Source organism: Macrotis lagotis, chromosome X, assembly GCF_037893015.1.
Source record: "Macrotis lagotis isolate mMagLag1 chromosome X, bilby.v1.9.chrom.fasta, whole genome shotgun sequence".
Classification (NCBI taxonomy): domain Eukaryota; kingdom Metazoa; phylum Chordata; class Mammalia; order Peramelemorphia; family Peramelidae; genus Macrotis; species Macrotis lagotis.
The window spans coordinates 145,580,492-145,604,069 of NC_133666.1; the positions used below are offsets into that span (position 1 = coordinate 145,580,492).

The window sequence follows — 23,578 nt, forward strand, 5'->3', positions numbered from 1 at the left end:
AACAAACAAACAAACAACATACATGCAGCTTGCATTCAGACCAATATGGCTGACTGGGACCAGTGAAGGGCAGGGGGCAGCTGTTCCTGGTCCTCAGAGGAGAGAGGCAGGACTGAAGACAATTGTCTCTGATTTGGGCTAGGCTAGAGGGTGGGGATTCTTCACCCAAGTGCATGAATTTTGTTTTTATTAAAAATTGATACCTGTATGCATTTCTACATAGTTGGCTTTCTTTAATAAATTTATGCATTTGTCTTATGCGTTTAAAAGCATTATTCTGAGAAGGGGCCCATAGGCTTTGCCAGACAGCCAGAGACCATTTTTGTTGTTGGTAAGTCATTTTTCAGTCTTGTCTGACTCTTCAATATGCTGTTTGAGGTTTTCTTGGCTAAGACACTGAAATGGCTTGCCATTTTCTTTTCCAGCTCATTTTACAGATGAGGAAAAGAGACAAATAAGGTTAAGTTACTTACCCAGGGTCACGCAGTTTGTAACAGATTTAAACTCAAGAAAAGGCTCTCTACAACATCTCTGACTATGGTTATCCAATCTTTGTTTGAAAACATGCAGTGATGGGGAACTCACCAACCCATGAGGCAATCAATTACACATTGGGACAGGCATGATAAATGGGATGCTCTCCCTAACTCTGTCTCTTTCTCCAATATTTACTCTGTTTTCCCAGTTATTCCTTTAAAAATCAAGCAGAAGTAATAGTTTAAATATTAGAAGAAAGCATCATGTCTGAACAAAATTTTCTTTTCTCTAGGCAAAACATACTTAGGTCCTTCAACTCATTTTCAAGTCTTCTTGCCATCTTCTTTTTCCCCCCTTAATTAAATTTTATTTTTTCAATCATCAAAAATCTTCTCACTGTCTCTCTCTGTCTCTGTCTCCCCCCTTTTCTCTCTCCCTCTGTGTCTCTGTGTCTCTGTGTCTCTGTGTCTCTCTTTCAAGACAAAATTCCTATTATAAACACATTAAACCACCAAAAAAAATTCCTGCACTGGTCATGTCCTCTGGTTGGTATCTTCTTGAGATGCCTCAGTATTTTGTGAAATATGATGTTCATTTCTAGCCTCCATAATCCAAATGAGACTTGAACAACTGAGTATAGTGAAACTATTATCTCCCTTATTTTGAACACTGTTTTTCTATGAATTCAGCTTAGAATTGTATTCATTGTTTAAGCTTCCATGTCACACTGTTGACTCCTAATGAGCTTGCAGGCCACAAAAAAATCTAGATTTTTTTTTCACACATGAACTGTTCTCATTGGGAAGGCAATCTACATACAAAGTTATATGCTGTATCCAGTTGGGCTGCTAAAGTCCATGTTTACTGAACTTCAAAGTTTGCTCATTTAATCTTATACAACCTTACATGGTTATGAAATAAATGATATTGTTAATTAAAGGTAGCAAACATCAGAGAAAATTCAGTCAATTGGTATATAAGAAGGAAAGGTACAAGGGCTGAAAGGGGTAGGAAAGGGATAATAAGTACTTGAGATTATTAAGAAATATGATTAGGAAGGAGAGAGCCAGAAGTCAGACAGTCATATTACAAAAACACTGATGTTGTAACCAAAAGAGAAAATTCAGAATTTTTAGGTGTTAATGAAAGGTTGCCAGCTCTACCAACCTTGTTCAGCCTTTTCCAATCTTGCTTTTAATTTCATTTGTATGGCAATCCATAGTATCATAGGTATTTTCTGGGTAATTTAATCATTTTATTAACAAGGCCAACAAGTTATTAATAACAAGATGGTCATTTGGTCTTTTAGACCAAAGAATCCCCTTGTCCCATTTTCTTCCTAGTTTTTCTAAGGAAATTCCCCAGGATGATATGTAGAAAACCCAGACTCATGACCAATAACAATGAAAATAACAAGAAATCTTTATCAAGCAATCATGACAAATCATGTCAGAATGCTAAGTGCTAGGGATTCAAAGAAAGATAAAAACACTGCCCCTAAACTTGAGGAAGTCATGTTCTCATAAAGACAACATGCATGTAATTATGTACATAAAAGATATTTACCATGAAAACAGGATATAATGTCAGAGGAAAGGCACTAGTAGGAGGATTTGGGAAATGCTTTTTTTTTTTTTTTAACAGAAGACAGAATTTGAGCTGAGTCTTGAAAAATGTTGAAGAAGCCAAGAGACAGAAGAAGCGAGCCAGGAAAGCATTCTAGCATGGGCTGTAGAACTATGAGAAGGCATAGGATCAGTGTGAGTGATAGCAAGGCTGATGTTTCTAGATGGTAGAGTATGTGATGAAAAAAGACTGACAGAGAGGGAAGGAAGGGGCAGGTCATGAAGAGCTTTAAAAGTCAAAGAGAGGGGGCAGCTAGGTGGTGCAGTGGATAGAGCACCAGCCCTGGAGTCAGGAGTACCTGAGTTCAAATCTGACCTCAGACACTTAATAATTACCTAGCTGTGTGGCCTTGGGCAAGTCACTTAACCCCAGGTTACCTTGGGCATTACCTTGGGCAAGGTAATGACCTTGCAAAAAAAAATCAAAGAAAGATTATGAGCGGAGTTGAAAAAGATTCTGGACCATAATTTAGATGAGTTTAGACCACACGATTCCCCATAGAAGCAAAAGAAGGAAAAGAATTAAAAAGCACAACATATCAACAATAACCCCCAAACCCGCACCTGACTATCTAAGCCTCAGGGTTTCCACTAGCTTTCATGGGCTGCTTTTTCCCTGGCTCAATGCCTCAGCAAGAGTCTCTGGGGCTATGGCCAAAAGAGCTGAGGCTTTACAGTGCTGGGGAAGAGCTGCAGAGCAGCTGTGATTCCTTTGAAACCCAGAGGAGGGGGAGGACCTGAAGAGATCACACCATAGAGGACAACTAAGCAGAAAGGGCAGAGAGCAGCTCAATAAGCCCCTGATGTGAAACCAAGTGACTGGTTTAGGGATCAGACTTACCAATAAAGCTGAGAGGTCCCTTCTATAACAGTTGCCTCCTCTGCAGGGTCTGGGTTATTACTGCCAGCAAGACTTAGACTTACACTGAAGCTTGACACATCATAGACCAGGAATGCCATACTATAACATACTGAAACTTCAGGACAAATGCACAGAAATGTACGGTTTTGAGGTCCACTGACAGAAGAGATAGCACTTAAGAGTTTACTCTTAAGAGTTTTTCTTCAGATAACCCTGTGAAATAAGTAGTACCAATATTATTGTCCACTTCAAATGAGATAATGCATATTAAGAATGTGACCCTTGGGGAAGACACTCAGTTCCTTTCTCTCAAGGAAGAAGGGGTTATACTAGATAAATTTTAATACCTAAATTTGTAACCCTATGATTTTATATTGGAGGAAACTAAGACCCTCAGAGGTAGAATGACTTGACATCGTCAAACTGCTGAGAGTCTTAGTTGGCATTCCAACTCAGGTCTCATGATTCCAGGTCCATTAGGCCATGCATGAAGCTCATTCAATTTTCCCTCTCTACTTTATTTCATGTTAGGTTCCACTCTTGTTCACTTCTCTCCTCTCTTCCCTTCCAATTCTTCCCAAATGAAATCCCTCTAAGTCCTGTTTGGTGCTTACAACAACTGCAACAAAGGAAGCAAAAACTTTGTTGTCATTTTAATACAAAATAAAAAATGGGGAAAAACAGCAGAAACTTTTGAAATAGCATTTTTTGAAGTCAAAGAAAATGAGGATAAGTTTTTTTTTTACATTGTCCCTATAATAGTTACCTACATAATATTGTGTAAAAGGTAAACTGGATCTAAACTTATTACATATAGCATGCAACACATTATGATATCTCTTTTGCTATTTTAAAGATGTTTTCCTTTCCTAGACATATGTACTTTATTTTGTTTTTCTTAATAGTATTTCATTTTATTTTTCCAATTACATGTAAAGATAGTTTTTAACATTCATTTCTGTAAAATTTAGAGTTCCTAATTTTTGTTCCTACCTCCCTTTCTTCCCTCTTCTCCAAGACAGCAAGCAATCTGATAGAGGTTATACATATATAATCTTTATTTCCATAGTAGTCAACATCATGACATCTTCGAGTCTAAAATGATGACAAGTCTATATATACTGGTGCCTGAAAAGAATTAGGGTTGAGGGGAGTGTGAGAGAGAGATTTTTTGTAATGAGTTCAAGGGACAAAGAATGATAGTCTGAATTTGTTGAGGAATATATCTGACTTCTTTTCCTTTTTTTTTTTTGATTTATCCTCAAAACAAAGAAACAGAGGAAATGTATAGGAAGATGTCAGATTTATGACAAGTTTCTCTAATCCTCTTTTGTTTGCTGTATTGCACAACTGCATGTACTAGTTGAACAGGAATTCTGGCACCTTCAAGGGGAAATCAACCCAGGATTCATTTTGGAAAACATAAACAGCACCCCAGAGAACCAAGCCTTTCCCTGTTTCCACAAGATCATTTTTCTAACTGAGAAAAAGCCTTATCAGAGATCTCTGGAGACCCATGTATGACCATGACTTATTTTTTTTGGATTTGGAAACAGTGTTTAGTCCTCAGTCATGGAATGTACCACTACAAAAGTTGGCAGATACATGCTTTTTCAGATGTCTACACAAAGGGTTCAATCCAAGAATTTTAAGGAGAAAATAATATCTTTGTCCAAATAGCAAGCCCCAATGAGAAATAGGAAGAATAGAGAAGACAGTTTCACAATCTTAACAGCACAGAGAGCCTGACACGTAGCTAGGAGTTGCAAGTCAATCAGACAGATCAATAAGACAGCCCAGGAGAGAGACAATTCAATTCAGTAAGATCAGCTCATCTGTCTTCACAGGCCAGAAACGAGCTGATCCAAGGGAAAAGTTCACTCATTTTGGTTTAATTGGTACCTGCTGGAAAAGGTGACACTGGGTGGTCATTTAAAGATTGCTGTCAAGATACCCTCCTTGATACAAATTGATGGAGCTTTGCAGTCTCCATCAGATAGACATTATGGAGAAACAGTATAGGCTTTTATCAAATTCTAAGAGACATCAGAAAATAAGGGGAGAGGAGGAGAGATCAGATGGCAAGATAGGAAAAATTGAATTGGTTTAAGGTGCACATGTGAGAAATGCTGATAATTTTAATGGTAGAGGACAACTACTAGGAGTACATTAGGTGTCCTTAGGTAAAGGTCTATCATTTAGAAAAATAAATGTATTGTTGTTGACAAATAGGTGAAACAGGTCAAAAGTCAGGATTACAGGTGATGATCTGGAGGAAGTGGATGACCTTGTCAACTTTGATGTCTGACCAGGCACTAAACGTTCCACAGTCTTCTTCAGCCACTTTCATGGGCATTGGAACAAATTGTTCTCATATGCCCATTCTGCCAGGAGAAGTTTTCACAAACTTGGGGTAGACATTGCTCAATGCACTGACAGGTTTGTCAACTGTAGGTTACCCTAAAACTTAGACAATTTTACCAGGGTGTTTGGGGTTTTTAGGAAGGATTAGCACCTCATCCATTGTGAGTGTCCGCCTGTGCTCTAGTTCTGATCCAAGAAGCTGTAGCATGCTCAGCAGCTGGCATTTTTAAATACAGCAAACCAAACCAATGCATTGGCCATATCTGACAGCAAATGCCCCATTCCCTGTCTACTGTTGGCCTCCCTGCTGACAGAATGGAGATATGCTTGGGTTCTGTCTTTTATTCATCTTTGTATTTCTAGTGTGCAGCACAGACTCCTGTATGAAACTGATATTTATTGAATCATCACTTTATATCTTTCAGTACCAATAACAGTTTCACATCCAGTAGGAACATAATAAATAATGAATTGAATTGGACCCCAATTCAAAATCAGAATAGTTCACTTTAAACCCATATTGCCTCTATTTCCTTCATTCCACCAGGACTGTGGTCTATCTTTGAAAGAGTGGGAAGTTGAGGAGGGACAGGTGGACATATGTTTTATCTCAGTAAAAGTGTTGCATGCATAAAAATGTGCTTGTAAAGCACTTTTCTTGCTTTATATTCCACTTCCTCCATGAGTGAATGCTCCAGTCTTTGCTGATCTTTCCCTTCTAAGATTCCTGTGGAGCTTTCCACAGTCTAGGACTTAATTAAACCGACAATATTGTTTTTTCAATAATAGGGCTACTTGTTTTCTGTATGTAGGTCTTTATCTCTCTACCTATGCTGTAATCTTCTGAAGAGATAGAATAATGACTTTTCTTTTCAGACAAGCAAAATGCTTGCTTGGAAAGTAGATTCTAAATTTTAAATGACACTTAAAACTTTAAAGTCAAACTATGAAGGTAGGAATGATAGGAGTAAGGGAGGAAAGAGAGTGAGAAATAGAAAAAAAGAGGAAAAAGAAAGGAAAAGAAAGTAAGGGAGGAGACAGAGGAGAGTATGCTAAAGGAAGAAAAGAATGATGGCATCTTACTTCATTAGAGCTAGAGAGGAGCTCAGACAATAGAATTGCCATCTAGGATTCAAGGGACTTTAGCGTTATCTACCATAAGCCCTTAATTTTACAGATGGTGAATATGAGGTCCAGAGAAAGGAAGAGCCTTTCCTAAGGTCACCCTTCTAGCTTGAACCACCTCAAGTAAAGTGATTTTTTCCAAAGTCATCAAACCACCAGTAACCATTACCAGTTTCTGTAATGATGAGAATTTTCCAGGAAGAGAGGAGAGAATGCAACCTTTGTTAGTTCATCGACTTTCAGGCTAAGGCAGAAAATGGAAACATTAACCTTACTGGGAGTTTGAAAGGAATTGAGGCCACGTTTGTCTTGTGAATGCTTCTGACATTTTTGAATATGATAATAATTTCCTTCACAAACAATAGAAATAAAACAATACTTACACTCTACAGGCAGATGCTGACTTTAATGGCCACTCAGGTGTTAATAAATGAGATAGATTCAGTTTTGAATAAAAAGCAACACTTAGTTTGCAGATTTTATTAGTAACAATAAGGCTTTTTTGGAAAGTTGAAATAAAAAATTTAGAAATCAAAGAGAAGAAAGAAAAAGAATGGTGGAAAGAAATGAAAAAAGAAATAGTAATAAATGTAGGTAGAGAGAAAAATGATGTAAGAAAATAAAGAAGGAAAAGAAGAAATTAATAAAATAATAAATTAATAAAAAAGAAGGAAGGAAAAAAAGGGAAAACAGTAGGTTGTGAGAAATATTCTTATGAAAAATTGTAGTGTTGTCTGAAAATCATCCATTGATATTTTCATAACTGATTACCCTCATATACCAGTCCACAAAGGTAATTTGTATATAAGTAACTTGAATGAAGAAGGCACAAGTAGCATACTTTTATAAAATCTGCAGATGACACAAATTTGCAAGGAATAGCTAACATATCAAATAATATAATGAGATTCCCAATGTTCTCAAGAAGCTAGAATACTGAGCTAAATCTAATGATAAAACATAATAGGGATAAATGTAAAGTCCTACATTTGGGTTCTAAAAATAAGCTGCACCAGCACATGCTTTGGGAGTGCTGATCAGGCAGTAGTTGATGTGAAAATCACCTGAGGTTTTTAGTGAATTGCAAGCTCAATAAAAGCAAATCACAATATTTAGAAGTCAAAAAATTGATGTGATTTTTTTCAGCTATATTAATGTAAAGATGCATGGTAACTAGAATTGCTGCTTATGAAGCAATGAAGGAGCAAAGAACTACGAATCAGGATTTAAATCTCAGTTGCAGGATTATAGGCAAGTCATTTAACCTGCCTGAGCCTCAGTTTCCTCGTCTGTATAATGGAAGCAATAACAGTTGTACTAATTGTCTCATAATGTTTTTGTAAATGCTAAAGTAATAAAAATGCATAACATGCAGCATTTTAAGATTAGAAAACTTTCACAAATATCATCTTTCTGAGATTATAACATTTCTGGTTGGACTATATTTGGAGTAGTGTTTAGCTCAATTTAGGAAGGTCTTTGACAAGCTTCTATGTGTCCAGAATGAGGACAGTAAAGATAGGGAGGAGTTTTAAAACCAAGCCATAATGGATCACTTGAAAGAACTACATATATTTAGCCTGAAGAAGGAAAGTATAATTGGGATACAAGATAGTTCAATAATCTACATTATTATATGGAAAAAGGAATGACTATTCTGCTTGGAACCAGAAAAAGAATGATATTCTACTTGAGACCAGAGGGTTTATCTATGCAATGGGGAGAATTGATTTCAACTTAATGTAACAGAGAAAAATACTTTCCTTGGATGCATCCCCAAGATGGAATGGACTGATCACAACAGAGAGAACATTTCTCTTCTCTTCCAACAAGGACCAGATGACTACTTGTACAGGTTATTTGAGTTATATGATCTCTGCTCAGATAGGGAGTGGACTAATGTCCTAATGTTTCCCCCAATTCTGAGATTCCATGACTAGAGAGGCTTAATAATAAATTAATTAATAATGAATAGAGATGAATATAATAATTAATAGAGAAAGAGTAAAATTCCATGCCAAGATAAAGCAAATATGACTGGCATAGGGACTGAACCTGTGACTTCATGAATGTAGAAAACTCCTAGGTATTAATATACCCTCTACTAATATAGGTTGGCATGTTCCCTGTATTTTCTAATGCTGTGGAAAAGCCTAGAACACTAGGGGGATCAAATGACATGTCCAGGATCCTACAACTAGTAAGAGGCTGAGATGGGAATTGAACCCAGGTCTTCCTGGCTTCAAGGTCAGGTCTCTTTCTACTATTTCACAGTGCCTTTCAGTTGGGGAAATATGCTTTAATTTACAGTTTCTTTAGAATGCTAACTATAGTGAAAAAAAACTACTGTATTGTTTCTCCTGTGGAACGAGTAATAACCTACTTTGTCATTCAAATGTAGCTGCTATTTATAGCCTCTGATTTGCCTGGAAAATTCATTGCTGTTACCTGACTAAAACTACATAATTATAGACTTCTATTCATTCATGAAATGTGTCTTCTCTTGATGAAATGGTTCATTCAAGTGAAATCCATTAAAATATTGTAAATGAAAAAAATATGACTTCTGAGATGAGTAAGGTGCTACTATAGGAGAGGCACTAATGAGGATAAACAGACAGAGGAAACACTAAACTGTGAATAATTCAGGTCAGTTTTGCTCTGGCGGGAGCTCCCTAGGACACTTTATTAATTTAAACTAATTGAGAATTATCCTAGAGAGAAGTACATGAGGGCTGACTTCAAATACTTGAAAGGCTATATTATGGAAGGAGGGAGGGAGGGAGGAAAGAAGGAAGAAAAGAAAGAGGGAAGGAAAGAGGAAGAGCAGAAAGAAAGACAAAATAAAGAAACAGGTAAGAAAGGAAGGAAGAAGAAAAAGAAAGGGAGAAAAAAAAAGAAGAAAAAGAAAAAAATTCCCAGCAAGTGTTCAATCTTTTTTCTACTTAAACATTTCTATACGCAGGAAGCCAGCTATTTCCCGCAGTAGACATTCTATTCCATTTTTGGACACCTGGCACCTCTTCTAAATACTGGTCCTCCCTCTCTCCCTCCCTCCTCCTCTTCTTTCCTTCTTTGGATGAGATTGTGGTTTCACTCTACTAATGAAGAATCTATGCTACTCAGGCTTAGGGACTTATCTGGGGCATTGAAAGGTTAAAAGACTTGTTTTAGGGTCAATTTGCCTTAATCCACTGGAGAATGAAATGGCAAACCACTCTAGGATTTTTGCCAAAAATTTCCCATAGACAATATGGTCCATGAAGTCCCAAAGATTTAGACATGACTAATGGTGGAACAGTAAGACAAAGAAGTAGTATTGGAGAGGGGATAGGTTATGTAGATCTTAGAGCAAGATTCAACTCAAGTAACATCTTCTGCTAGAGTCCTTTCCTAGTCCCTTTTATATTCTCTGGCCTCATATTTATTGTATGTATTTACTGGCACATACTAGATGTCTTCCCCTTTAGAATGTAAACTTCTCAGGAGCTAAGAGTGGTGCCATTTTTTTCTTTGTATCTTTGGCACTTAGCACATAGAAAGTGATTAATAAATGGTTATTGATTAGTTGGTTGGTAATTCCAACTTGCTTTTTAGAGTAGTTGGATGAATGTCTAGCTCCCTTAGCTACACATTAACATGCCTAACTTAGAGAAGGCCCCTCAGAACTGATTATTTCAATTTTTTATCAGATGCATATTTTTTAGTACATGTAGTCAGAATGAATGATATTTCTCCTTTCTTCCCTCCCCCCCAATCAATGAGAAGAGATTCTAAGGTAAAAGAAGTGATTGTAAGTTCTCCAAAGACCCCAAATCTAGGATAAGAATTTTTGAGAGGACATGGAATTTTGGTTGTTTTCCCCCCATCTCTGGTATCCTAAATTCAAATCTATAAAATTCCTCAAAAATGGGATCCCTATAACTTTAAATAGAAAAGTTATCTCTTAATTTGTCTGAGTAAGATGTATGACAGCAATGGGGTATATTACACATTCATGCTATTTAACCTAAGTTAATTCCTCCACAATGCATATTTATATTTCTTAGCAGCTTCTGATCACATTCCCCTTAGCTACTGTTTCAAATCTTTTTAATTCTTCGAATTTTTTTTGCTTTGCTCCTGCTGCTCTATCTTCCAAACTAGATTTCCAGAAATCATATCCAAGAAGGAATTAAGATGTTCATCTCAGAACTCCTTGGGCCATGAATCTTCATGTTCATTTCAGTCATTTTCAACTCTGCCTTAATTCACCTCCCCACTCCACTTTTCCACCATACTTTCTCCTTCATGCTTAAAAATTCTCCAAACAAATAAAAACTAGAATCAGATAAACAGTACTATTGCCTCTGAAGATGACTTGCTTTATAGCTTCATTCACCATGTCTGTGTTTTCCCAGACCAAACACTCTTTCTTGGCTACCACTCCCCTCTATGTGTAATGTCTTTTTTTTTTTCAGATTCTAAATTCCTCTAGAGCTGGAGCTGGTTTTCTTTTGAGGCTGGTGACTTTGTACAGCCCCCTCTCACTTAAATCTAATTCACTTGCATGTCATGGCATCACCTCCCTGATGTCATGATTCTCTTTGAGAACCAAGGACAAGCAATGACAACAACCCAGGGCTCTGCACAGTGCTTAGCAATAGTAAGTGCTGTTGTTTGGCATTCTTTTTCCAAACTGAATTCATGGGTTAGAAACTGAGAAGGGATCTAACAACAAGATCATGGGTTTGCTGGCCCCAAATAATAAAATTGGGAAGATGAGGAAGTTATCAGTAAGACAACAATGAACAAAGCCAGTAATAATGGAGGACAAGGGTAAACTTCAAAGTCCTCTTGTAACCTTTGCAACTTTATCACTTTACTTGTCCTTGTACAGGAAGTTAGGGCAGAGCCTCCCCAACATCACAAGAGGTAAAAAAAAATGATAAAATAAATAGTAACACTCACTGATCTGTCTTATATACATTATTTCTATTTGATTCCAGTCATTTTCACAGACAACAAACAGCTGACTTTGCAGACCTGTTACTATTTCTCTGTATATCACTAGGGTAATTTTGTAGTCCTTTTTTATTATATATACTCATTTTCCATAATCTAGGCAATGCATTTCACATATGTATGATACATAGTGATATTTAGTATGACTGATCTTGATTTTAACATTCGGAAAAACCAGCAAGTGAGGAAGTCAATACATCTGCCTAGTGAGGCAGTGGAAAGGGGTGTGAATGTGCTACCTCTATTAGGCTCATACAATGCAAATCCTGCTCTGATACTGTTCGTGCCTCCCCAGTCATGGACCCAAATATTACTGTAGGAAGTGGGAGAGCACATGTGTACAGAGGGCTGCACTTCAGATTCTTACTAGCCATGTGAATTCAGACAATAGTTATACTTGGAGCCAACAAGATCTGAGTTCAAATCCAGCCCTAGACACTTAGTAGGTATGTGACCCTGAGCAAATCACTCACCCCTTATCTGCCTAAGCTTCTTTACCTGTAAAATGAGAATAATAATAGCATCTACCTCCCAGAGTTGTGAAGAGCAAATGAGATAATAAAAAATATTTTTACAAATGCTAGCTATTACTAGCTAGCTATTATTGTACTATAAACTCATCCATGTTTCCTGGCAATGTTCAGCAGCAAAACTTTGTCATGATGCAACTGTTAAGCTAGTAAGATTGAAATCAGTGTTCCACTCTCTTCCCAAAGGAACAGAAGACCTATTTCTTTAATTTGCCTGTTTAGGATGCATAGCAGTGATTCCATGTACTACAAATTCATGTTAGTTATTTAACCTTAGCTATTTCTTCAACATTTCCTAGGAATCTTCTCATTAATTTCTTATCCAATTCCTCTCTCTTTCCCCTTAACTATTGTTCTAACTTCAAACCCTCAACCCCTTCCCAAGACAATCTAATATACTTAGTTTGATACTGCCTGACTTGAGCTTCGGCAGTGCCACACCTCAGAAACCTCTGTACCTATCCTGTCTTCCTCCCCCTTCTGTCTTAGAAAATTCAGTTGACTAGTCAACATTTTTATGGAGGCCATATGGTATAGTCACTGTTACCATGGATAATCTCTGCACCTGTCATGAACCCTCCATTGTTTCTTTGACCTCCTTCTCTATGACCTTGATCAAACTGTTTTTTTTTTCCATCTCTCTACCTCCACAGGCTCCTTCCTTTCTGACCACAAATATACTGTCTTCTTTTATGTAAAACACACTCCTTCCCTAAATCAAGCAAACAAAAATCAACAAAAGAAATGCCTCTTGAGCTTGCCATCTCTTCTTGCTTTGAGTGCCCAAACTGAAGAAAGTATAGTCTATAACTACCACTCTTACTTCTTTATTACCCCCCCCCCCCCAGTCTTTTAACTGCCCACAGTCTGGATTCACTTGACTAAGATTATTGCCTCAGAGGTCACCAATGATTGCCAAATGGAATGGCACTTTCTCAGTTTTCCTTAATTTGACAATTTTTGAGCATCAACTCATTTTTTAGAGGCAATTGGAGTCACAATGGTCTGAATTTGAACTCAGATCCTTCTGACTTCTGGTCCATTGCCACCTAGCTGCCCCTTAACTTATTCATAAAGAATAACTCTCTCCTATCCTGGTTTTTGTGGCACTCTACTTGTCAATTCCATATCTCAGCTCTTTTCTTCTCAAGCTTCTCACATCATCCTTTCACCTTGTCATCACCCACAAGTACTTTGCTCTCCCATGTTTATGAACTCCAAAATTCCTTTACTTTATTAAATTTTTATCATTCTATATTTCCCTATGCCTAACAACCCCTAACCTGTTCTTCATCCTCATTATGATTTCCATTTCATCTACACTTGAGTTCTTTCCCAGGTCAACAATCCTGCACTGGCTGCATCCTCCTCTCTCTCAATATAAACCCTAGGTGAACTAACTCAATTCAATATTATTGTCTATTCCTAAAGACCTTTGTTCTACAGCTTTTGTATCTTGTCAAGTCCCCTATGTTACATTATTCCCATCTCCTATTCTGTGTGTTACTGAACAGAGATAGAAGAAATCATTAAACCATGCTGGCTGGATCCACTGAACACTTTCGTTTCCTAACCTCAACTGAGCCTTTGCTGTAATTAGACAAAAAATACAATCTTCCCTAACTGATTCACTATGGAACTCTCCACTGTTGCTGTTCTAGACCCTCTTAAGGAGGACCTCAAGCCATTCCTAGCAGCCCTACCCTCCTATTATCCAAACAACTCAATTATACTTGACTAAAAAAAATGAAATCCTTTGCTGAGTTTCACCTATCCCTTAATCTTATATCATTCAGACATTTCTTTCCACTTTGTCTTCTTTTACTCCAGTCTCAAAGATATGACTCTTCTTTTAACAAAATAAAATCATCTAAATAATAATATGATAATAATAATAGCATTTATATAGTACATTCAAGATTTTCAATATATTTTCACACACATACATATATGCATATATATACATATATGTATATATATATATATACATATATGAGCTGGGAGATTGGTGCTATTACTATCTCTTTTATAGATGAGAAAATTGAATCTGAGAGAAGCTACATGACTTCCCCATAATCGCACATTTAGTGTCTGAAGCAGTATATGAACTCAGGTCTTCCTGGCTCCAAGTCCAATACTCTATATGTTGCATCACCTCTTCTGTCTTCTGTGAATTCTTATCCATCCTCTCTTGATGTCTCACCTCCTTTCTTTTAACTTCTTCCATGTAACCCGCAAATGTGCCTGTGTCTTCCCCATCCTTAAAAACTTTACTCAATCTGACCATTCCTCTTAGCTATTGTTATTTATTTCTTCTCTCCTATGTGACTAAAAGCCTTGAAAAGGCTATCTGCACTTGGTGCCTCCACTTTTTTTTTCTCTCACTCAATTCTCCCTCTTTTCATATCTCATTTCTGATCCCATTATTCAACTGTAAACACTCTCTTAAAAGTTACAGTGATATCTTAATTGCCAAATCCAATGGCATTTTCTCTATCTTTATTCTCCTTGACCTCTTTGAAGTATTTAACGTTGTCAATCACCTTCTTTTGGATATTATCTCCTATCTAATCTTTCAATGACTATTGCTACAGAGCAAAAAATCTTTAGCTTGGCATCTGAGGTCCTCCATGATTTTATGTCAACTCACATTTCCAACCTTATTTCATAAGAAGTATTTATTAGGAAATAGGCCTTGATTATCAAAAATGAAGATTCAAAACCAAAAATAAAACAGTCTCTATTCTAAGGGCATTTATATTTATATTCTTTGGGAAGTGTGGGGTAGGAAATAATATATACATAGAAAAGTCATCATAGGACATATACAAAATAATTTCCTTGGGGACAGTAGGGTGGAAGAACTGGGAGAATCAGAATATGCTTCCAGAAAGAGGAAGTCAAAATTCTCTGAGGCTGAGGTGAGGAAGAAATGAATTCAGGGAATGAGGGAAGTAAAGGGATAGACTCATGGCAGAGAAACCTATTAGGAGGATGTTGCCATAATCCAGGCAAGAAGTGTTTAGTGCTTAAACTAGTGTGGTAGCAGGGTGAGTGCAGAAAATCTGATGCAAGAAATGGTGTGAAAGTAGAAATGACAAAATTTGATAAGTGACTGGATGTAGAGAAGAGAAATGGGAGATATCTAACTCTTTTGTATATATGTCCAGGAAACCTCCATCTCTGACCTTCTTCATTTTTGCATACAGTTTAAATCTCACCTTCTACAAGAGGTGTTTCGTTGTCCCCCACCCCTGTCCCTTTCATTATTGATGTCTTCCTTCTGAGATTACTTCCCATTTACATTTTGTATATCTTGTATATACAGTTATTTTCATGGTGTCTTCTTCATTAGGGCAGCTAAATGGCACAGTGCATTTAGGATTGTGGGAATTGGGAAGACTCAACTTCCTGAGTTCAAATCCAGAATTAGTCACTTACTTCTCTTTGCCTCACTTTCCCTCTCTGTAAAATGAACTGGAAAAGGAAATGACAAACCACTCCAGTATCTTTGCCATGAAAACCCCAAATGGGTTCATGAGGAATCAGACATGATTGAACAAACCTCTCTGTTAGAATATAAGATTCTTAGAGACAGGAGTTATGTTCTTCTTGTCTTTCTTTGAATCACAGCACTTAGTACATAGTAGTTAGTTACTTAATAAATGCTTGTTGACTGATTAGAATGCCCTTAGTCCCCCTTCCCCCTTCTTAGAACTCTTGAAATCCTATCCCTTTTATTAGGGAAGTTAGGTAGTACAGTGGACAGAATGTGAGACCTATGGTCAGGAAGACTCATCTAACTGAATTCAAATTTGGTCTCCAACATTTACTAGCTATGTCCCTGGGCATAGTCCCTGTGTACCTTATTTTCCTCATATGTAAAATGAGCTGGAGAAGGATATGGCAAATCACTCCAGTATCTTTGCTAAGAATGTCCCAAATGGGGTCATAAAGAATTGGATGCAACTGAAATGAGTGAAAAATAACAATAACAAATCTCTTACACAATTGTCTAATCTCCATAATTATTGTATAATGTATTCCTTATTTCTAAATATGTTAGTTAGCTTTGTTCTTCATCTACTCCTTTATGTTGACTTTCATGCTGAGCCTTGATCCACCTGTATACTTGAACCCTGTCACTTACTTGGGTTTGATCTCTGAACTCTCTTAGATTGTGGACTCCTTGTGAGTAGGGACAGGATTTTTGCCTGTCTTTGCCTCTCCATCACTTAGCATACTTCCTGGCTTAATAAATACTTAATGTAACTGCTTAATAAATACTTGATGACTTGGCTTAAACCTTGACCCTGGTTTGTTTATCTGAATTTTATTGACTATTTCCTGTTGGCTTAGAATCTGTCTTCAACTTTGTCCTTTTCTATTCATGGTATAAACTCCCTCTACCTATCAATGCCCCCATTTCACCTGCCTAGCCAACTATCTTTCATAACCAAAAATCCTGGTCCAAGTTTTTCTTATCATCCTAATGCTACTCAGTCATTGGTAGTGACTGATGAATTCTTGCCTTACCTTGAAAACAATTTCATTTTCTATAACAGAGAAGGTACAACAATGGGAATATATGTTTTTAGCTTCTATATGATCTATAAGAAGCAACAGATAAGTGGCAGGAATCTTTGGGGGCAAATGAATATGTCATTTTATCAAAGCAAGAAAAAGGTATACTATATATAGTTACCCAGGCATTTTAGACTTTCTATTTCAAAATGTTCAGAGAAAAGATACCTTTGAGTCCATGTCCAGAGCCTCTAAAAGGGGAATGCAGTTCACAAGAGATAGGAAATTCTAAAAAAAATTGAAATTCTGATTATATAAAAGAAAATGAAACTAGCAAGGAAGGAAAGAATTAGGCATCTAAAAAAATCCTATATGGCCACACAGTGAGCTCTTTGATGAATTCACATTTAAAAGGACATCTATAAAAGTCAGAGACAGGGGAATATTTTTAAGAACAACATAACAGTAATGTGGATCAGTAAGAATCATGTCAGGAAGACAGACTCAGAGCAAGTTGAGATTTACAAAATGTGCTAAAGTGATGAAACTGAGCAATTAAGAAAAGCTAACTTTTGAGCTAGAAGATGAATAAGGGAGCAATGGAGATAAATTGGGTGATGTTAACATAGAGGAAAAAGTAGAATTCTTCAGTGCCTGAATTGCTTCCATCTTCTGTAGCAAGGAACATGGGTTTCAAACTGTATAAAGGATGATGACACAAAATTTATACAGATTAAGTGGAATCCTAGAATACGTGAGGAGATAATCAGAGAGAATTTGGTCACTTTAAATGTGGTCAAGTCTCAAAGCCCAGATTTATTATATGCTAGGATGCTGAAAAATCTTGCAGATGTTCTTCCAGATCTAATATTGACAATCTGAGAAGTAATGGAAAGGAGAGTGGGTATAAGGAGACTGGAGATTTGCTGATTTTTAGAAGTAAGAAATGTTGCAGTGTAGAGGATGAGAAAGGTAAACATGACAATGACTAAGGCAAAATTCTAAAATGTTATTAAACAGAGAATTTTTGAGAATTGGAAAAGAATGTGGTGATCACTAGATGCTAACATAGTTTCACTGATGAGTTAAATCAAATTGATTTCATTGTCTTTTATGAAAGGGTTAGTAATATAGTATATTTGAGGACTACTATAAACATAGTGCATTTCAACAAAACATTTGTTATTGGCATAATATGCACTAGAGCAGAGTAACTAAGTAGGTTCACAATTATTTGAACACCTCTGTCTCCACAGAGTCAGTTTAATGGAGGAATGGTATAAAGCTTTTTTTTTTTTTAACAGTTCTATTCTCTGAATAAAACCTCTATATTTATCAATGAACTGGATAATAATGTGAAAGTCATATTCATTCATATGAAAATGAAGCAAAATTGGGAGAAATGGGTTGAAGAAGGGAATTAGAATTTATACAGCCAATATGGCAGGTATAAGTTCCTTAAAGATAGGGACTGTTTCATTTTTTAGATGCTTAATAAATACTTACTGATTGATTGATAATAGATTCAAGGTTCAAAAAGATTGAGGCAGTTGAAGCTAATAAGAAAATATAGTCATGAAATGATGATAATGATGATGATGATGATGATGATAGTGATGATGATCTGGTAATTTAGAACTAGATCATTGCCACTGGAAATTACTGAAAGATTAAACTTTTAGAATATATAAAATGATATTTTTGTTTTTTAAAGTTATAAACTTTTCTAATGTCTATAAACATAAGCATTTTCATACAAAAGGAATAGAAAAAGAAATTTATACATGAAGTATTAACTCTCTATTACATACAACCTTTAAAAAATTAACATGGTAGTACCAACATTGTGATGGGCAGCTAGGTAGCACAGTGGACCGATTGGTAGGTCTGGAGTTAGGTTTATCTTCCTGAGTTCAAATCTGGTCTTGGACACTTACTAGTTGTGTGATCCTGGGCAAGTCACTTAACTCTGCCTCAGTTTTCTCATCTGTAAAATGAGCTGGAGAAGGAAATGATAAATTACTCTAGTATCTTTGCCAAAAAAATTTCAAATGGGGTCACAGAGAAAAAATGGCTTATTGATAACACCAACAACACCCTGCTTTAAAGGGGGTACTGTTTTCCAAACTCCAGAAGAGTCAAGGAGCCTAGGCTTGCAAATTATGAAAGAAAATAGAAACACAGAAATATATTATTTCAAGATGCAAAAATTTAGCACATTAGAATACCTAGTAAGATGAAGAATAATATATTGCATTAATATATCACTTTAAAGTTTACAAAGTACTTTGTATGTGCTACCTTATAATAACATTGTGATGTTGGTCATTATCTCATTTCATAGATGAGAAAATTGAGACATATAGAGGTTAAATGACTTGTCTAGAACTAAAGGAGGATTTAAACTCAGATTTTTGCTGACCCCAAGACCATACTCTATGATTTCATTTAACTAGCAGTAATTCAAAAGCTCATCACCTTCTCGATGACAAATCTAGATAAATGACAATTTTCTCTTTCCTCACACCATACTATAAATAGAATCTTCAAAATATCCTTGAGATCAAAAAATAAACTGTATTAGAACTGGAGAATTATTGCCTAATACTGCCTGGACAACACATTAACCTTAAGAGAAAACATTTATAACATATCATCACACTAGACAATCTCCAAGATATGTGGAATTAAGAGGTTTCAAAATATAGAGATAATGGAAGAACTTGAAGCCATGGGGGATCAGGATAAGGCACATATCCTCATTACCCTGTCTACTACTGTTATACCCCAAAGACTTTAAATAAGTTGAAGGTGAATTTACACCGCCCCCAAATTTTATTCAATTACTAAAGTGGTTATTTTTATCCATCCAAAGCAATGGTATTTTTTGACTGCTGTATTATTGAACTTATAGCCATCTATACCCCTAGGTTCTCTATACATCAATTATTATCTTGCTATATTCCTGTCACCTTGAACTTTATAATTAAGTTTGGAGCCCAAATTTAGGGTTTCAAAATTATTCTTGTTTAACTTCATCTTATCAGAATAGGTTCATTCATATCTCAGAATGTTTTTGAATCTTCACCATCATTCAGTATCTTAAATACTTTCTATTTGTCATTTATGAATTTTAAATCTGCCATCTATATATACATATCTACATTATTGGCTAAAATAGTTTCAAGGATAGGGTTGAGAAAATATCCTAAGGGCACTCTTCTAAAGAATTTCTTTTCTGTCAAGGATTCTTAATTGTGTGTGTGTGTGTGTGTGTGTGTGTGTGTGTGTGTGTGTGTGTGTGTTAGACTCCTTTGACATTCTGGTGAAGCATACAGACATCTCATAATTATTTTTTAAATCCATGAAATAAAACACATAAAATAGCAACCCAGGGAGCCATTGGCTTTTATTTTGAAACTAAAAATTGTGCCTTTAGTCTAATCCAACACTATTTAGGGCAGAAGACAGATATAATTCTGGTCCAGCATTCCTCTGAGAAACTGGAAAAAAGGACACAGCCTAAAAATGTTTCTAGGATCTGCATGCCTCTTTTCCCATAGCATCATCTAGCATGCTTGGAATGGTTTGGGTTTTCCCTAGATGCTGTCTGGACTTCAGATAACATCTATACATACATTTCCACGAGCCTCATTTAGACAACCTATGTGGACATATATTACTTATATGGGGGGAGGGCAACACACATTTCTTATACTTGCATAATGTTTATCAGTGTCCATGATGCATCCTTCCTAATGGCTAAAATCTCTGAGGCCGAGGACCAGATCTGACATCTCTGTATTTTCAGCACTCAGAAAGTGCCATTCATATAAGAGACTTTGAATAAATATTTGCTGAATTGAATTACTGGCAGTGTGAATTAGCTTATTTTGTAACTTTATGAGAATTAACTGGGAGTACAACATTGAGAGAACCAAAAATTGAGTAGATTGGAAGAAAGACATAAATTGAGCCTCTGATCAAAGAGAGCAGGCTTAGGTGGGGTGCTGCAGTGGGGTGGTAATCTGGATCAACCAAAGACTGAAACCCAGGTGTATGACTGTGGACAAGTCATTAACCTTATTAAGCTTCAGTTTCTTCATGTGTAAAATGAAGAGAATAGATCAGGTGATTTTCAAATTATGTTTCAGTCCTGATGACTCTGATATGTGAGTGATCTCTGGAAAGTGAAGAAGTAAGAGTAATGGAGACAAATTTTACTTTGTTCACAATTTTGCCCAGGGCTCTCTGTACTTGCAGGGGATAGGGTAGTGAAGGGGCTTATCCTTAACTCTCTGGGGCTGTTTGTATGAGCTGGTGACTATTTAGAGTAGGGATTCTTAACACTAAATAAACTAAATGAACTTGAAAATATTAGGATAACTACAGAATCTTTCCATTATATTCCATTGCCTCATCTAGTATTTAATAGACTAGGAGTCACAGGGATTCAATGACGTAAGACACTTAAAGGAGCTCTGAGGGATTCCTCTTTCCCTTTCTCCTCACCCATCCCTTCTGGTTACACCAGGTGTCTGATTTTCTCTTGCTTCCCAGGTGTCACTATCAAACTGTTGGGTAAAACACCTTGTGGCACTGAACTATGGGAGAATTCAATTAGCTATTAATACTTCATTGCATCCTTTTGCATAAAATGTCCAATCCTTTAATTGCATTAGGCTCATGAGATTGTGCTGATATATTCATGAAAAGCTCTACTAGATATTATGGAAATTGTGATATTATTCAGTTAAGATTATGAATATAAATCTCTATAGGAAATCAAACATCTGTGAACTGCTTATATGACATAAAAATGAAGTGGGCAGATTAGAGAAAACACACCTGAGAACACTAAAATGAAAACAGAATTCAAAATAGACTCTCAGTTCTTCAAGTCTGTTCCCTCTTTTAATTTATACTGTATTATGGGGGACATGAGGGAATGGGGTTCAGTAACCTATTTCTTCTAGAAATCACACCTTGCAGGGAATAAAAGAGAGGAGGAGGGGCAGGGCAGAAAAGGAGCCACTTCACAGCTGGAAAGTAAGCCATAGTTAGAAGTCTGAAGTTTGATGATTTGAGAAGTGGCAAAAGAAAAGTTGAGGCATGAAGTGACTAAAAGTTAGATTTCTATCAAAGACTTTCTCCTAGACAACAGCTGAAGGCAGTTTGCATTAGGACTTTGACAGGAATCTGCTAAATACAACTGAACAAACCTGTTTAAGAAAAAAAAGGCAGGGAAAGACTTGAGATGTTCAGAAAATTTTATGAGACATCTCATTCCAGAGTCCCCAATAGAGAGAGCAGATTGTTTTGAGGCATAGCCATAAAAGCTGACAACAAGAGCAACAGAGACCTGAACTAGAGGGAAACTGAGAAAACTCCATTTGGGTTTTTGCTACTTCTCTTTGAATGAACAACAGATTCCTATCCTTACAAGAGGAAAAGAATGACAAAACTTGAAGAATGCCTTCAAGGTTATCCAGGAAGAATGAAATCTTTAAAGGAAAAAAAGAAGTAGATCAAAGTAAAGTTAAAGAGGAAAAAACGACTTGAAGAGGCAATGAAGAATCCTAGTATATGTCAAGAGGTTGGAGGGAAGTGTTCAGACTGAAAGGAAACCGTAACAGTAATGGCAACAGCAGTAACCCTGAGCATTTGAAATTAAGACATGAAACTCTTCCCAATGGGGAGTAGTTGTGGACTGATTATGTGTATTTTCAGGTACTACCAGGTGAGAATACATCTAGCAAGGATTAGAGAAAGGACAGATGATTGAGAGTGATTGAGGACTTCATATATGCATTATGTTTCTATGTGAGTAAATGTCACACACATGTTGCAATATAAAAATGTATATATATGGGTGTGAATATGTATGTATGTATGTATATATTTCAAATCAGATGTGTGTATATACACATAAATATACACAACTGATATGATGAAGATCTTTTTAAAAAATTTAATTATTTATTTTGAATTTTATAATTTTTCCCATAATTTTGCTTCCCTCCCCCCACCCACCACACAAGGCAGTCTGTTAGTCTTTACATTGTTTCCATGGTATATATTCATATAAGTTGAATGTGATGAGAGAGAAATCATATCCTTAAGGAAGAAAAATAAAATATAAGAGATTGCAAAATTATAAAATAAGATAATGCTTTTGTTTAAAAAATTAAAATAGTCTTTGTTCAAACTCCACAATTCTTTCTCTGGATACAGATGGTATTCTCCATCACAGATAGCCCCAAATTGTGCCTGATTGTTGCACTGATGAAATGAGCAAGTCCATTAAGGTTGATCATCACCCCCATGTTGCTGTTAGGGTGTACAATGTTCTGCTTCTGCTCATTTCGCTCAGCATCAGTTCACACAAATCCTTCCAGGATCCCCTGAATTCCCATCCCTCCTGATTTCTAATAGAACAATAGTGTTCCATATGAAGATATTAAAAATGTTGAACCAGATTACATCAAAGCAAATCTATAAAGCATTTGCTATGTACTATGAAATCAAGAAACTGAAGACATTAGGGACACAGGAGGTCTGAAGGCTTGAGAAAAGAACAGCTAATTCAGAAAGTGAAAATCTAGTTAGGAAGATGGTCTGAAAACAGGATCTGGTCCTGGATATGATTAAAGATGTATAGGTGATAGGTACTTTAAAACTATTTTTTAATACTTAGAAATTGGGCTTTAAAATGAAAGTGGAGGGAGTAGGAAAAGACTGTATGAAGCCACATCACACAGAGAGCAATAAGTATGACATAGGAAGAACAGCAATGAAAGAAACACCAGTAATTTCATGAAAGATGATAGTCAAGAAAAATGTCCATAATAAAATCCCTAGACTCTGATAATTGTACACAAATGTGCAAAATCTAGTAAAGAACCGAGATCAACAAGAGATTTCTTTGTAGGGGAAGGTAAATTTAACCTCACTAAAGATGAGATATGACACAATTAGATTTTTCAGAAAGGTATACTTTTTCCCCTTTTAAAATTTCATTTTGTGCCATCAGTGATTTCTAGAAATATTCTCCTGCTGCCAATTTT

The 23,578-nt window shown here is 36.3% G+C and overlaps 1 protein-coding gene and 1 long non-coding RNA gene across 6 annotated transcripts in view; one reads left to right on the forward strand and one right to left on the reverse strand.

Moving 5' to 3' along the window:
* The window catches only part of GABBR2 (gamma-aminobutyric acid type B receptor subunit 2), an 879,763-nt gene that overhangs the window by 332,079 nt on the left and 524,106 nt on the right, over nt 1-23,578 (reverse strand). The window lies entirely within an intron of this gene.
* Nucleotides 1-23,578, forward strand: part of LOC141502941 (uncharacterized) — a 172,127-nt gene that overhangs the window by 50,007 nt on the left and 98,542 nt on the right. Inside the window, exon 2 of one of the 5 annotated variants that reach the window (XR_012472726.1) lies at nt 22,242-22,334. The exons of the other annotated variants lie outside the window; for them this stretch is intronic. This is a non-coding gene — a long non-coding RNA (uncharacterized LOC141502941). The remainder of the gene's footprint in view (nt 1-22,241; nt 22,335-23,578) is intronic. 5 annotated transcript variants of the gene reach the window in all.